This window comes from Ammospiza nelsoni, chromosome W (genome assembly GCF_027579445.1).
Source record: "Ammospiza nelsoni isolate bAmmNel1 chromosome W, bAmmNel1.pri, whole genome shotgun sequence".
Classification (NCBI taxonomy): Eukaryota; Metazoa; Chordata; class Aves; order Passeriformes; family Passerellidae; genus Ammospiza; species Ammospiza nelsoni.
The window spans coordinates 12,694,084-12,709,336 of NC_080668.1; the positions used below are offsets into that span (position 1 = coordinate 12,694,084).

The window sequence follows — 15,253 nt, forward strand, 5'->3', positions numbered from 1 at the left end:
CCCCAAAAAGGCAAGCGTGCCTCTGAAGACTTCGGGTCTTCTTTTATCTCTTTTCTAAATGCATATGCATACAGTTCCACAATAAGTTCATACATATTCATTTTGCGTGACATTTAGCACTAGTTCTTCTTTATCAAAGGAATGTCTAAGTCGGGGGCAAATCGACTTTGTGGTCTTTTCTGTTTTTCTTTCTCTGTCTCCTTGCTGTCTCGGCATGCGAGTTTTTCTTTCAGCTTTGGCCTCACAGACTTTTCACCTTTCTTAGACACTTCACTTAATTTAGAATGGATCTTTGTCTCATTTTCCTTAGAATAACACAAATGAAAAAGTGCCTGTCTTGGTCTCCTCCACCAAAATTCTGTTTTACAAAGTCTCAGTCTTTTCCAGTTCTCTCCCCGCATAATCTAATTAAAGCATTGTTCCCACTGACATTTACTTTACTGCCTTGCAAAAGGCTGTGCCTGTTACAGCAAAACCTCTGATATGCTCACAAACACAGACACCCCCCCCCGCCCCCGCCTCGTATTTCAAATTCATGAGAGTGAGGGCTTAAGTTGCTGTGGGAGGGGAATTCCTGGAATTCCTTTAATTTGTTTTACCACAGTTAAACATAAATCACCATACTGTAGTTCTTCTGCGTAAAATGCTACACTTGTCACCAACAAAATCCTAAAATCTCCACAAACACAACCATACAATCCCAAGAATCAAATTACTACAATGCTGGGGAAGGACTACACAAACTCACCGGGAAAGGGGCATCTCTCAAAATGCCCACTTTTCTCAACACAATACAGCATACAACACTTCAGCATTTACCCACATCAGCTTTCTCTGGTCTTCACACACTCTGGACACAATCAAAATAACAGCACACAGTAAAATTCCAGGGATCCAGTCCAAACTACTAGGGCAGAGGAACCCCCTGAGTTTGTCAAGCTACAGTTAAAATGTGCACAATCTACACAAATCACTACCTTTAAACACAATAAATGTCCTCATCCACATTTCTCCACTTGTTCTACTTCTCCACGAGGCACTCCCTGCCCCCACAGGTTGCCCCAGCCAGCGCCCCAGGCCTCCTCACCCGGCCGCTTCAGACGCAGGTAGAACTGCCCCCCACTCACTGTGGGTACACTCACTCGCTGTTTATTATACACTACACATTCACACAATTACAAACACATGTCTGGACACATCACAAGGACACAAAGTTCGGGTTCACTCAACTCACCCCCAGAATAACTAGAGGTCACTCTATCGAACAGTGAACCCATCCCCAAGTTGCTCTATCAACCAGTGACCTCTGCCGCCAACTGTGCTCTCAGCCAATGGCTGTCTGCAAGCACAGGGACAAGGCTGTGTGCTCAGATGTCTCTGAGTGACTTATCAGCAGCCCTATATCCCCCGGGGTCCTCTGATATACATACTGTTTATCCGCACACCAGCAGGTCCTTGTCTGTCTTTGCAGGAGGCAAGCTGAGACGGATGGAGCTCCTCCAGGGAAAATCCTGGGGCACACCTCAGAGGTTCGTACTCCCCTTCGCCCCTGCGGGGACAGAGATGATCTCCTGACTGGCTCGCCAAAATGATTTGCGAAAGAAAAAGAAACTCCACAACTTTGTAAAAGTTGTAAATCCAGTATGTTCATTACAGCACTGGACGCATGTAAGGATCATTCCCCATAAAGGACATGCACACCCCTGAGAAATGTTGATCCTTTTTTATCCCCCTTACTGGTACATATGCATAGAATTTCACAACAGGTTTATACATATTCATTTTACTGGTTTTCCATTACACTTGTAGCTGTTTTTTTTTATCAGAAAGTACAGAAAGAACTCCTGGGTCATCTTGTTTTGCGGAGAAAAGAAGAAACCTCACAACTTTATAAAAGTTGTAAAGCCCAGTATGTTTATTTATGACGCGCGCCGGACGCAAGTCCCCCAACAAGGCATGCGTGCCTCTGAAGACCTCGGGTCTTCTTTTATCCCCCTTCCAAATGCATATGCATACAGTTTCACAATAAGTTCATACATATTCATTCCGTGTGACATTTAGCACCAGTTCTTCTTTATCAAAGGAATTTCTAAGTCGGGGGCAAATCGACCTTGTGGTCTTTTCTGTTTTTCTTTCTCTGTCTCCTTGCTGTCTCGGCATGTGAGTTTTTCATTCAGCTTTGGCCTCACAGACTTTTCACCTCTCTTAGACACTTCACCTAATTCAGAATGGATCTTTACTCTGTCTCAATCTTGCCCTGTCTTCTGCAGCCTCAGCTTTGGTTTTCGTCTGTTCCAAAGTTTAAGGGGTCCCTCTTATCTCTCTCACATTTTTCCTTTGGCTGAGTCAGGTTTTATCGAACATGGGTTTTTTTGCGAGAACAGGCAGTCTTGGACACAAGCAAGCTACAGACTTAATAATTCAAAACAGCACATTTCACCTAAATCAGAAATGGATTTCCACCCTGGTAAATTTCCACTCTGTTTCAATCCCATGAGAAGTTTGAACAAAGAAAGAGAGAAGAGCGATGAGACCCTGTGTCCCCAGGGAAAGAAGAAGATCTCTGTTCTCAGAGATGAAGATGAATCTAGACATAGGTAAAAAGAACCTTTGCCTTTAAACAGCTCATGTTTAAAACAGTACCCCATAAGTTGACATGGCCCATAAACACAGCTGTGGGAAGAGCTTGTGGAAAATGGGAGAGAATTAATAGTTGCAGATTTCCCCAGGCGGCTGCTATTCCTGGAAAATTGAGAGCCACGAGAGAACTCTTTTTTCTTGTGGAGAAGTCTCCATAGCATTAACAAGAGGGATTTCTCTCCCTAAGTGAACTGAAGAAAGACTATTCTAGAGGTCATAAACTGACTGAAATTTTAGGTTTTGTTTCTTTACATTGTCAGTGGGAAAGAAAAGGTTTGGGACGAGAAGTGTTCTGAAAGTTTTGTTCTGATTCTTATCACTCTTTCTTTTAGTTAAGGTTAATAAATTTCTTTTTATACCCTTTAAAAGTTTTGAGCCTGTTTTGCCTTTCTCCTAATCCTACCTCACAGCAGGAAGTGAGTGCACTGGTGATTGGTCAGCACTGAAACCCACCACACTCATTTGTGAGTTGGCCTAGAAATCTCAAAATTGGCAAAATCTCAAATTAGTGAACCAAAACCACTACAGGGGATCAAGTGCACCCTCAATAAATTCGATGATGACACCAAGTTTGATGAGCGTGTTGATCTGCTGGAGAGTAGGAAGGCTCTGCAGAGGGATCTGGAAAGGCTGAATCAATGGGCCAAGACCAACAGTATGAGTTTCAACAAGAACAAGTGCTGGGTCCTATTGTTTAGTGGAGGTAAACAAAACACAACTTTTCTGGAAGTTGTAAAGCCAGTATGTTTATTACAGCACTGGACGCATGTGGGAATCGTTTCCCTAAAATTACATGCGTACCCCTGGGAACTCCAGATCTCCCTTTATCTCCCTCTCAAACACATATGCATGCAATTTCTCAATAGGTTCATACATATTCATTCTACTGATTTCGTGTGACACTTGCCACTAATTCTTCAGAAGGAACTCCTGGGTCAGGTTGCCCTGCTCTGTCTGCCCCCCTCCTCCCCCCTTATCTCTTGTCCTTTGGCTGAAGCAGTCCTTCCAAGCACAGGCCCTTTGAGAGAACAGGCAGTCAGACTAAACAGCAAGCTACAGACTTAACTCAAAGATGTACATTCCATCTAAATCAAAATGGATTTCTGCCCTGCAAAATTTCCACTCTGCCTCACTATGCTTCCTCCACAACAACCCCAGGCAGCGCTACAGGCTGGGAACTGAGTGGCTGGAAAGCAGTCCAGCGGAAAAAGACCTGGGGGTGCTGGTCGACAGCTGGCTGAACATGAGATGGCGGTGTGTCTGGGTGGCCAAGAAGGCCAAGGGCATCCTGGCTTGTATCAGAAATAGTGTGACCAGCAGGATAAGGACAGTGATTGACGCTGTTGAGTCAGGGACGGACGAAATGACTCCATGGTACAGAAGGTGAAAAAGAGAGGTACTTTATTAAGAGGTAGCATCCTTTTATAACCAGGATTGCTAAGGTGAAATCTGATTGGTCTCAAAGTAAAAACCTTCCACACTATTGGTGAACTATGAATAGCACACTCTGAAGGTACATATCTATAAACAACATGAAGAGAAAGAGATAATAATTGTTTTCATTCTTCCTCTCTAAGTTTCCCAGGCCTGAAGCCTGGGAGAATTCTCTTCAACTGAACTGAGAATCTCCACAATTGTCCCTCTGTACTCAGCACTGGTGAGGCTGCACCTTGAGTACTGTGTCCAGTTCTGGGCCCCTCAAAGACATTGAGGTGCTGCAGCATGTTCAGAGAAGGGCAACAGATATGGTGAAGAGTCTAGAACACAAGTCCTACAAGGAATGGCTGAGGGAGCTGGGGTTGTTTAGCTTGGAGATAAGGAGGCTCAAGTGAGACCTTATTGCTCTCTACAACTATGTGAAAGGAGGTTGCAGACAGTTGGGGATCGGCCTCTTCTCCAAGGTAACTAGTGACAGGACAAGAGGACATAGACTCAAGCTGTGCCAGGGAAGGTTCAGGCTGGACATTATGTGGAATTTCTTCACAGAAAGGGTTGTCAAGCATTGGAACAGTGTGCCCAGGGAGGTGGTGGAGTCACCATCCTTGGAGGTGTTCAAGAAACAACTGGACATGGCACTTAGTGCCATGGTTTAGTTGACATGGTTTTGTTTGGACAAAGGATGAATTTGATGATCACAGAGGTCTTTTCCATAACCTAATTGATTATCTCATTCTGTGAGTCCATACTTTGATCACAACCTTGTCAAATAGACCATTGCACTAAATGTCACATCCAGTAATTTCCTGACACATAAAGAGAGACACCCTGGTCCCTTATCTTTGTCACCCTTCACTAGACCCACTCCAGGAGCTCCATGTCTCTCTTGTACTGAGGAGCCCAGAACTGGACACAGCACTCTAGATGTGACCTCATCAGGGCTGAGTAGAGGGGCAAAGTCATCTCCCTAGACCTGCTGCAAATGCTTTTCCTAAGGCATTCCAGAATGCCATTGGTCTTCTTGGCCACAAGGGCACACTGCTGGCTCATGGACAGTTGTTGACCAGGAACCTCCTGGTCCTTCTTGGCAGAGCTGCTTTCCAGCAGGTCAATCTCCAGTCTGTACTAGTGCATGGGGTTATTCTTAGCCTGCACTTGTCTTTGTTGGATTTCAGACAGTTCCTCTCTGCTCATCTCTCCAACCTATTGAGGTCCTTCTGAAGAGCTGCACAGCTCTCTGGGGTATCGGTCACTCCTCCCAGTTTTTTGTTGTCCGTGAACTTGCTGAGGAGGCATCTACCCCTTCATCCAAGTCACTGATGCATAAGTTAAATAGTACTGGGTCCAGTACTGAACCCTGGGGGACACCACCAGTGACAGGCCTCCAATTAGACCCTGTGCCACTGATTACAACCTTCTGGGATTTGCCATTCAGCCAGTTTTCAATCCAGTCCACACTTCCTGAGTTTGCCTTTGAGGAAGTCACGAGAGACAGTATTGAAAGCTTTGCTGAACTCAAGGTAGACATCGTCCTCTGCCCTGCCCTTATCCATCCAGGGAGTCATATCATCATAGAAGGCAATCAGGCTGGTCAAGCATGATTTACATTTGGTGATCAGAAGTAGTCAGCATGGATTCACATTCTTGTCATGCATGTGGAGAGAGATTGCCTCCTGAATGAGGCACTATGACAGTGATACAGCTGGACTGGTTTGGTCACAGAGAGCAGACTAGCTAATCCCTGACAACAGATGTAAGCAGGCAGCTATTGGTCAATGAGCTGGGTGGTAACCAATCATAGCCAATCAGTTGAACGCAGAGTCTTACAAATAGGGTATATAAGAGCTGTGTAAGCCATGAAAGCTCTCTCTGCTGCACAAAACCCGATGTTGTGTCATCTCTCTGTCTCCCCCAACTGCAACAAGGCACTCCATCCCTTTTCCAGGAATTGACGTGAGGCTGACTGGACGGTAGTTCCCTGGGTTCTCCTTCTTGCCCTTTTTGAAGACTGGAGTGACATTTGCTTTCTTCCAGTCCTCAAGCACCTCTCCTGATCACCACAAACTTCCAAAGTTGATTGTGAGTGGCCTAGCTATGATGTCCACCAGCTCACTCAGCACTCTTGGATGCATCCTGTCAGAGCCCATGGACTTGTGGATGTCAAATTTGCCTAGGTGTTCTCTGACCCAATCCTCCTTGACCAAGGTAAAGTCTTCCTTCCAAGATTCCTTAACCATGTTCTCCTGGGTCAGATATTCCTGACGGCTGGTTTTGTCAGTGAAGGCCAATGCAAAGAAGGCATTCAGAAACTCTGCCTTCTCTGTGTCCTCTGTTACCAGGGTCCCGCCTCCATATTATCCTTTGTTTTCCTTTTGTTATTGATGTATTTGAAGAAACCAATCTTGAAGTCCTTGACATCATTAGGCAGATTTCATTCCAGATGTGTGTTGGTCTTCCTTGTCTCATTTTAACTTATTCTAACAACCTCTCTATAATCACTCCTAGTGACCTGTCCCTGCTTCCATTTCCTGTGTATTTCCCACTTGTGCTTGAGTATTGACAGGAGTTCCTTGTTAATCCATGCATGTTGTCAGAGACAGAAATAGTTCATGCCTCAAACTTTGATATAAGAGTTTTGCCCATTATAACAAACACTGTATAAAGAAGCTGCAACCAAAGAAGCCTCCCTGAAGATACATGACTGGAACTTTGGACTGTAAGTTAAGTAATCTAAATAACACTTGTTCAATCATCCCAGCCTAGGGAAAAACAAACATGGCTGAGGGAGAAGAATGCATCCACAAGAAAGCCAAACGCAGCAGAGATTCTTCCCAGGCTAAATTTGGGATGGAGGAGACCACAGACCACAGAAGTCATGTTTACTCCCCCTGAAACAAGGTGGGGGAGGAGGTTTCGGGTATAACCTCTGGTTAGAGGCAATGAACACCCATCCTCCCTCACACAAACTGGCCCAGCTGTGGAACCCCCAACCCCACAGGCCACATCCATGGGACATTCACATGAGAAGCAGCTGAAGGGTTGTCATAATCTATCAAAGACCCCCCTGAAGTGCCCCCCAGAGTCATTCCTGAAGCCTTGCACTACAGGACTGCATGTGATGCAACAAACCCAGTCTGTTGTAAGAGACAATGGCAACCTGACCCTCCTTTCCCCCCCCCCTGCCCTGAGAGGTACCTAGCCTGAGCATATATTAACCCATCAGGTTCTATGCTTTTTGGGGGAACCTTCACTGCCAAGAAGACCAGCTGAAGAGGCTCAATGGAACATTACTGGGATCCACAGAGTGGTGATATTTTCCTTATGTCTGTCTCTGTCCCTCTCTTTCTCTCCCTTCCACCTATTCTCTCCTTCTTTCTCTTCTTTCCCCCCTCTTTTCTCTCTCTCTCTCTCTCATATTTACTATAAATAAATAAAACCTATACTATTAACATTGGCATATGGTCTTGTTTGCACTCTAATTTGGGTAGAGCCATTTCTAAGAACTTTAATAACTGGATCATGACACATCTCTTGTCCCTTTATACCTGATTTCTTGCTCATTGGGATATACCATTCTTGAGCCTGGATGAAACTGTGTTTGAAGCAGCTCTCTCTTTCCTGCAGGGTCTGTTTGTCAGCGCAACAGGTCAGGACCAGGTAATAAGTGACATAGACTCTCAAGACATTCACAAAAGGCTAATTCACTTTATTAAGAAACCCATTGCTTTTTATACCCTAGTTCGCTACAGGTGGATCTGATTGGTCCTTTAATTAAAGCACCATCACCATTGGCTAATTAAGAAGCCACCTTTTTTGGTAAACATATCTCCATAACACATTCCTATTGTTCAAAACACCAGGTGCATCAAGTTAAGATAAGAATTGTTTAGAATTCTTCTCTCTAAGCTTCTCACAGCCTTTCCCAGAACAATGCCTGGGAAAGTTGTCTGTTGCTCTCTGTGACCAGAGAGCTGCTGCCACATCTGTTCTCATGGGATTCTTTCAAGAAGATCCCTGAAGTGCCTAAAGTTAGCTCTCCTGAAGTCCATGGTTGCAATCTTACTTGCTGTCTTGCTTCCTCCTCACCAGATACTGAACTCCACAATGTCACAGTCACTGCAGCCAAGGCTGCACCCAACCTTCACATCTCAGAATCACAGAATCACAGAATCGCTAGGTTGGAAGAGACCTTCAAGATCATCGAGTCCAACCCATGCCCTAACACCTCAACTAAACCATGGCACTGAGTGCTGTGACAGTGTTCACAGGGGTTTTCAGGATGAGGGGGAGAGACGAGGATTTGACTCCATATTTCAGAAGGCTTGATTTATTATTTTATGATATATATTACATTAAAACTATACTAAAAAGAATAGAAGGAAAAGTTTCATCTCAGAAGGCTAGCTAAGCTAAGAATAGAAAGGAATGAATAACAAAGGTTTGTGTCTCGGACAGAGAGTCCAAGCTAACTGGGCTGTGGTTGGCCATTAATTGTAAACATTGAAGATGGGCCAATCACAGATACACCTGTTGCATTCCACAGCAGCAGATAACTATTGTTTACATTTTGTTGCTGAAGCTTCTCAGCTTCTCAGCAGGAAAAATCCTAATGAAAGGATTTTAATGAAAAGATGTCTGGACAGAGTGCCACATCCAGTCTTGTTTTAAACACATCTAGGGATGGTGACTCCACCACCTCCTCGGTCAGACAATTCCAGTACTTTATCACTCCTTCTGTAAAAAACTTTTCCCTAATATCCAACTTATATTTCCCTTGGTGCAGCTTAAGGCTGTGTCCTCTTGTTCTGTCACTTGTTGCCTGGAGAAAGAGACCGACCCCCACCTGACAACAACCACCTTTCAGGTAGTTGTAGAGAGTGATAAGGTCACCTCAGTGTCTCCTTTTCTCCAGGCTAGACAATCCCAGCTCCCTTAGTCATTCCTCATATGGCTTGTGTTCCAAGCCCCTCACCAGTCCTGTTGCCCTCTTTTGGATGCATTCAAGTGTCTCAACATCCTTCCTAAACTGAGGTGCCCAGAACTGGACACAGTACTCAAGGTGCAGCCTCACCAGTGCCAAGTACAGGGGAAGAATGACTTCCCTGGTCCTGTCCTGCTGGCCACACTATTCGTTGCTGTACTTTGGACTTGATTAGTGTAAGAGATTTGATAATCAGGTTGCCTTGGCAAGAACAAACTGAGCTTTGAAGACTGCAAGAGGATTAGATCAGACTGGCGACTGGGAAGAAGATTGAATCAATTTCTGCAAGCAGAAGAGATGTTGCAAAAATATATAAGTTTGTTTGTGTGATGATTAACTCATTCATTGTAGTAAAAAATTACTAGCCTTCCTAGAATGGTATATAAGCATATGTAGTCCACAATAAAATCTAATTCTGATCAACAGTCAGTTGTCCCTGTCTCTCTCCATTGCCAATATTCCTGATATAGGCCAGGATGCTGTTGGCCTTTTTGGCCACCAGGACACACTGCTGGCTCATATTCAGTTGGCTGTCGACCAGTACCCCCAGGTCCCTTTCTGCTGGGGCACTGTCCAGCCACACCATCCCCAGCCTATAGCATTGCAAGGGGTTATTGTGGCCAAAATGCAGGACTTAGCACTTGGACTTGTTAAACTTCATCTTATAGGACTCTGCCCATCTATCCAACCATTCCAAGTCTCTCTGCAGAGCCCTCCTACCTTCCAACAGATCGACACACTCCCAGCTTAGTGTCATCTACAAACTTACTAATGGTAGACTCAATACCTTCATTCATAATGTCAACAAAAATATTGAACAGAACTGGCCCCAGCACAGATCCCTGAGGGATACCGCTAGTGATTGGCTGCCAACTGAATGCAACACTGTTCACTACCACTCTGGGCCCGGCCATCCAGCCAGTTCTTAACCCAGCAAAGAGTGCTCCTGTCCAAGCTGTGGGCTGCCAACTTTTCCAGGAGTTTACTGTGGGAGACAGTGCCAAAGGCTTTGCTGAAGTCCAAATAAATAACATCCACAGCCTTTCCCGCATCCACTAGGTGGGTCACCTGGTCAGAAAAGGAGATCAGGTTGGTTAAACATGACCCATTCCTCCTAAACCCATGCTGGCTAGGTCTGATACCCTGACCATCCTGTAGGTACCCCATGATGACACTCAATATAAACTGTTCCATTATCTTACCAGGTACTGAGGCCAGACTGATTGGCCTATAATTTCCAGGATCCTCCTTCCAACCCTTATTGCGAATGGGTGTCACATTGGCCAGATTCCAGTCATCTGGAACCTCACCAGTGAGCCAGGACTGTTGGTAAATGACAGAGAGCAGCTTCACAAGCTCATCTGCCAGTTCCCTCATCACCTCGGGATGGATCTCATCTGACCCCAAGGATTTATGAACATCCAAACAGCTCAGCAGTTCTCTGACTGCTTCCTCCTGGATAACAGGGGGACCGTTCTGCTCCCTAACACCGTGAACCAGCCCAGCAGGACAGTTGTCCTGAGGACAAGCTGTCTTCCCACTAAAGAGTGAGGCAAAGAAGGCGTTAAGCACTTCTGCCTTCTCATCTGTAGTCACTAAATTCCCTTCTGCATCCAGTAGAGAACCAAGGTTGTTCTTACCCTCCCTTTTGTCATTAATATATTTGTAAAAACATGTTTTATTATCCTTTACAAAAGTTGCCAAATTAAGTTCAAACTGAGCTTTGGCCTCCCTAATTTTTTTTCTACATGCCCTAGCAACACCTTTAAATATTTCCTGAGATACCTGACCCTCATTCCAAAGATGACACATCCTCTTTTTATTCCTTAGTTCCTTCAAAAGCTCCTTGCCCATCCAGGCTGGACATTTGCCTCATCAACTCATCTTTCAGCACACAGGGGCAATCTGTTCCTGGGCCCTCAAGATCTCTGCTTTGAAGCAAGCCTACCCTTCCTGGACTCCTTTGTTTTTAAGTGCTGCTTCCTAAGGGACTCTCTGAATAAGTCGCCTGAAAAGGCCGAAATCTGCCTTCCTGAAGTCCAGTGTGGAAGTTTTATTGATGCCCCTCCTTATTTCACCAAATATTGAAAACTCTATAATTTCATGATCACTGTGCCCCAGACGGCCTTCAACCACTACATCTCCTACTAGCCCATCTCTATTTGCAAACACTATGTCTAGCACAGTCCCTCCCCTGGTGGGCTCACTCACCAGCTGTGACAAAAAGTTGTCCTCCACACTCTCCAACTAGACTTTCCCTTTTTGTTGGTATGAAGTCAAGCAACATACCATTCCTTGTGGGATCCTCCACTACCTGTGACAGGAAGTTGTCATCAGTGGTTTTCAGGAACTTCCTGGGCTGTTTGTGCTTCACTGTGTTACTTCTCCAGCAGATGTCAGGGCAGTTAAAGTCTCCCACAAGAACCAGGGCCTATGACTGTGAGGCTGCTTTTTCCTGCCTGTAGAAGGTCTCATCCCCTTCTTCCTCCTGATCAGGTGGCCTATAGCAAATACCCATGACAGTGTCACCCTTACTAGTCTGCCCTTTTATCCTAATCTATAAAGTCTCAACTCGCTTGTCATCCACCCCAAGACAGAGCTCAATACACAATGTGTTGCCTCACATAAAGGACCACTACACCACTGTACCTTCCTGGTCTGCCATTCCTAAACAGTGTCACTCTTTCTAGTGGGTTGATGCTGACCAGATGCCAGGCACCTACCAAAGCTCTTCTATCACTCCCCTCCGCATCAGGACTGAGGAGAGAAAACATAATGAAGAGTTCATGACTTGAGATAAGGACTGGTAGAGATCACTCACCAAATACTGTCACAGGCAAAACAGACTCAACTTAGAGATTAAACTGGAATGTATTACTAAGAAAATCAGAGCAGGATAATGAGAAGTGTCACGGACATTCTTTCATAAAATCCTTTCTTTTAGGATTTTTCCTCTTCTGGGAAGCTGAGGCCCCAGAAGAAAAATGTAAACAATTGTTATCGGCTGCTGTGGAATGTAGCAGGTGCACCTATGATTGGCCCATGTTCCATGTGTACAATTAAGGGCCAATCAGGACCAAGCTCTCTGGGACAGATTCACAGAGAGCTCTCTTGTGTTTGGAGATTCCTATTCCTATTCTATTCTTAGCTTAGCAGCTTCTGCAACTTCTCTATCTATTCCTTATATGTTGAAGTGAGGGGGAGAACGACCATCCTATAATGCATCGAACTCCAAATTTATTGATCGATCAGTCACTTTAAATAACAGTGTTAATTAACTTCATGCATATTCCAAAATACAGCTTTATGATAGGCTAACAGAGAAAACTCTAACCACTCCTTTTGTTTTACAATACCGTTGATTGTTTACATCAAACAAAATCAGTGTTCTCACTGTGATACGAACGGTTCTCAAAACTTCCATAACTGTTCCCAGGGTGCCATCTTTTCCCAGAGAGGATGTTACCTTTGTTATGGGAAGACTGCCTGAGAACTTTATTGTTTATGCAAGGATGCCTGAGAGAGACTAATTGTTTATAGAAGTCAGGCTGGAAACTGCTTTGAAACTGCTTCACAGCTACCTGTTACTTTTCTCTCAGCTGCATGGCTTCGTGGCCTTTTTCTTTAAGCCATGCTTGAACTAAACTCCCGACATTTCCCCCGTCTTTTTCTTTAAAAGAAAGGAGGTTAGTTTGCCACATTTTCTCTATCATCCTACTAACCATTTTTTGGATACAGCCACAGAAACAAGGTAATATAAGTAAAAGCAATAAGAGTACCCCTAATATCCCTATAGCATATTTTACAAGGTTTCTTAGCCATGGTCCCAATCCTAAACTTTTAAGGCACTCATCAATACCCAATCCTTCTTCTTCCTTAAGGCTGTTAAGCCCTAGCCGTAGCTCTTTCAACTTAGCATGAATAGATACAGAATGATTAGACAGGTTCATGCAACACATTCCTTTAAACTCTTCACACCCATGGCCTTGAGCTAATAATAAGAAATCTATAGCAGCTCTATTTTGTAAATCAGTGTGGTTAACACTTTGTACATCTGAAGATAACATATCTAATATCTGTGAAGTTCTATTTAGTTCACCCTTAGCCCAACACCCTATTTGTTTTGCTAGAGTCAATGCTTTGCTTGCAGCACCCCAGGGTAGGAAAGCTGAAACCATCACTTGTTTAAATTTACTCCAGAACCACGGATCTCCTATTTGACTACAGTCCAAATTGTGTAAGCTACGCTTTTGCCTGCTTACCTGATGACTTAATTGCATCAGCACAGATATATTAGGGTGAAATAGTGATAACTTGCCTAAATAACAAGGTCCACCCTGAGGTTGAGCAGGTATACCATTCCAGGCTCTATCTCCGCAAATTAGAAATATTCCTGTAGGTAACTTCTTAGATGTCATGATGCTAGAGCCTTTACAATGGCTGTAGAGTTGTTTAGATACTATGTTTGGCTTTAGGGCTGAATCCAAAGTTGCCCATGTTTGTTTATATGGATTCATCTTTTGAGGATTAAAATAATCAAAGTTAAACCATCCACCGTTGGAAGTGCTGGTCATGCTAGCATTTGCACTTCCAAAAAGCTCTAACTCCTCAGGTGGAGAATGCAAAGGAGTATTAAGTGATTGAATTAACAGACATTGTCGGTAGCCATCACTCTGACTGGCAGTATACCCTTTCTGTGCAGGCAATTTAATATTTACCATACTGTGCATACATAAGGCACGGTTATTAATAAAACTGCAGAATTCTTGAGGAGACCATACTGGGAGTCCTACCAAACAGGTTCGAAAGGGGTTGGTAACTCCTCCAATGCTGAGACAAAGCGAAGTCTGATTAATCTGCCTAGCAAGTGTTAGCCATACATTATTTCTAGGTTGACTAAAATGTGTTAACTTAAATTCTTCAGCTACCACTACACTAAATAATATAATAAAAGGAAACCTCATTTTTCTGGTTTTACTTTGACCTTCTTCTTCTTGTCAGTTTTTAACCTTACTGTTCCCGAGACCTGAAGACCACACCTTTGTAACTTTTTAATGCAGTTGTCTAATGCCTGATTGGGATCTCCTTTTATAGGCCCTACAATGGAATGTTGTGTTAAAGGCACCAGTTTTCTACACCTTACAGAGGCTATATATGATGCACTTTGAGCTTTAACCCTTTTTAAAATACACTGTACCTCCCATCGATAATAAGCCAAGATTTTCTGCTCATGTGACTCATAAAGACCTAAAGCTGAGGCAGTGTTGAGTCCTGTTGCATTTCGTAGAGCCCACTCCCAATTATATTCCCAGTTATGTCTATGATTACAGGTATCACACCATAAACGAGAAAGTGACAACTGATCCACCCAAAAGGTCTCATCACAACCTCCACAACACAGTGCAACCCAAGCAGCACAATGTGGGCTGTGACATTCAAGGCAGTTCTCTTTTGCCTATCCTTTTATATGGAAAGATGATAATTCAATAATGTCAATCAGTTCCTTGGTCGTCTGGCAACAGCGTTTTATCCCAAAGGGTTAAAACCACCCTCAGCTGAGCCACAATGTCCGGCCTTATCAGGCATTGCACGGTAGGTGGTAATTGGACTAAGAAAAGAAAGCTGTTAGCTGTTTTCATTCATGTGAACCTGGAGAGGAGGTGAATGACAAGTCTGAAAACGATCCTTTCTGTCCATGAGATTTTCACATCCACCTCTTCCCTGGGTTTCTCAAAAATGTTCAAAATCAGTTTTATAGTCTGTAATCCTTTAGTCATTTGGCTGAAATGGCATCAGCTGGGCGATTCTCAGTCCTTTGTTGATTTGGAGTGGTGAGAAAGTAGTATGCACTTGAAGCACTTAAAATACTTAACTTAGCAGACTTATTTTCAAATTAATAGAACTTAACTGGCTTCAAAATTCTATGGGCTAACTGTGCTACACTCTTTGCAAAATAAGAATAGGCAATTCTAATAACTAAATAGTATTTTCAGCTAGCAAGGTTTCTCTGATGTTTACAACAACACTTTGAACACAAGTCATAAAACAAACACCTATCGTAAAAGCATAAATCTATCTAACATCACTTAAACTTAATAGCACTTATACTTAAAATACTTAAACTTAAAATATTTAAACTTAATAGAACTTAACATTACTTAAACTTATCTTTACTTAAACTTAATAGAATTTTAA

General features: G+C 43.6%; 1 pseudogene; it reads right to left on the minus strand.

Annotated features, from left to right (window-relative positions):
• Window positions 1–15,253, minus strand: part of LOC132086135 (sorting nexin-2-like) — a 194,219-nt pseudogene that overhangs the window by 40,024 nt on the left and 138,942 nt on the right.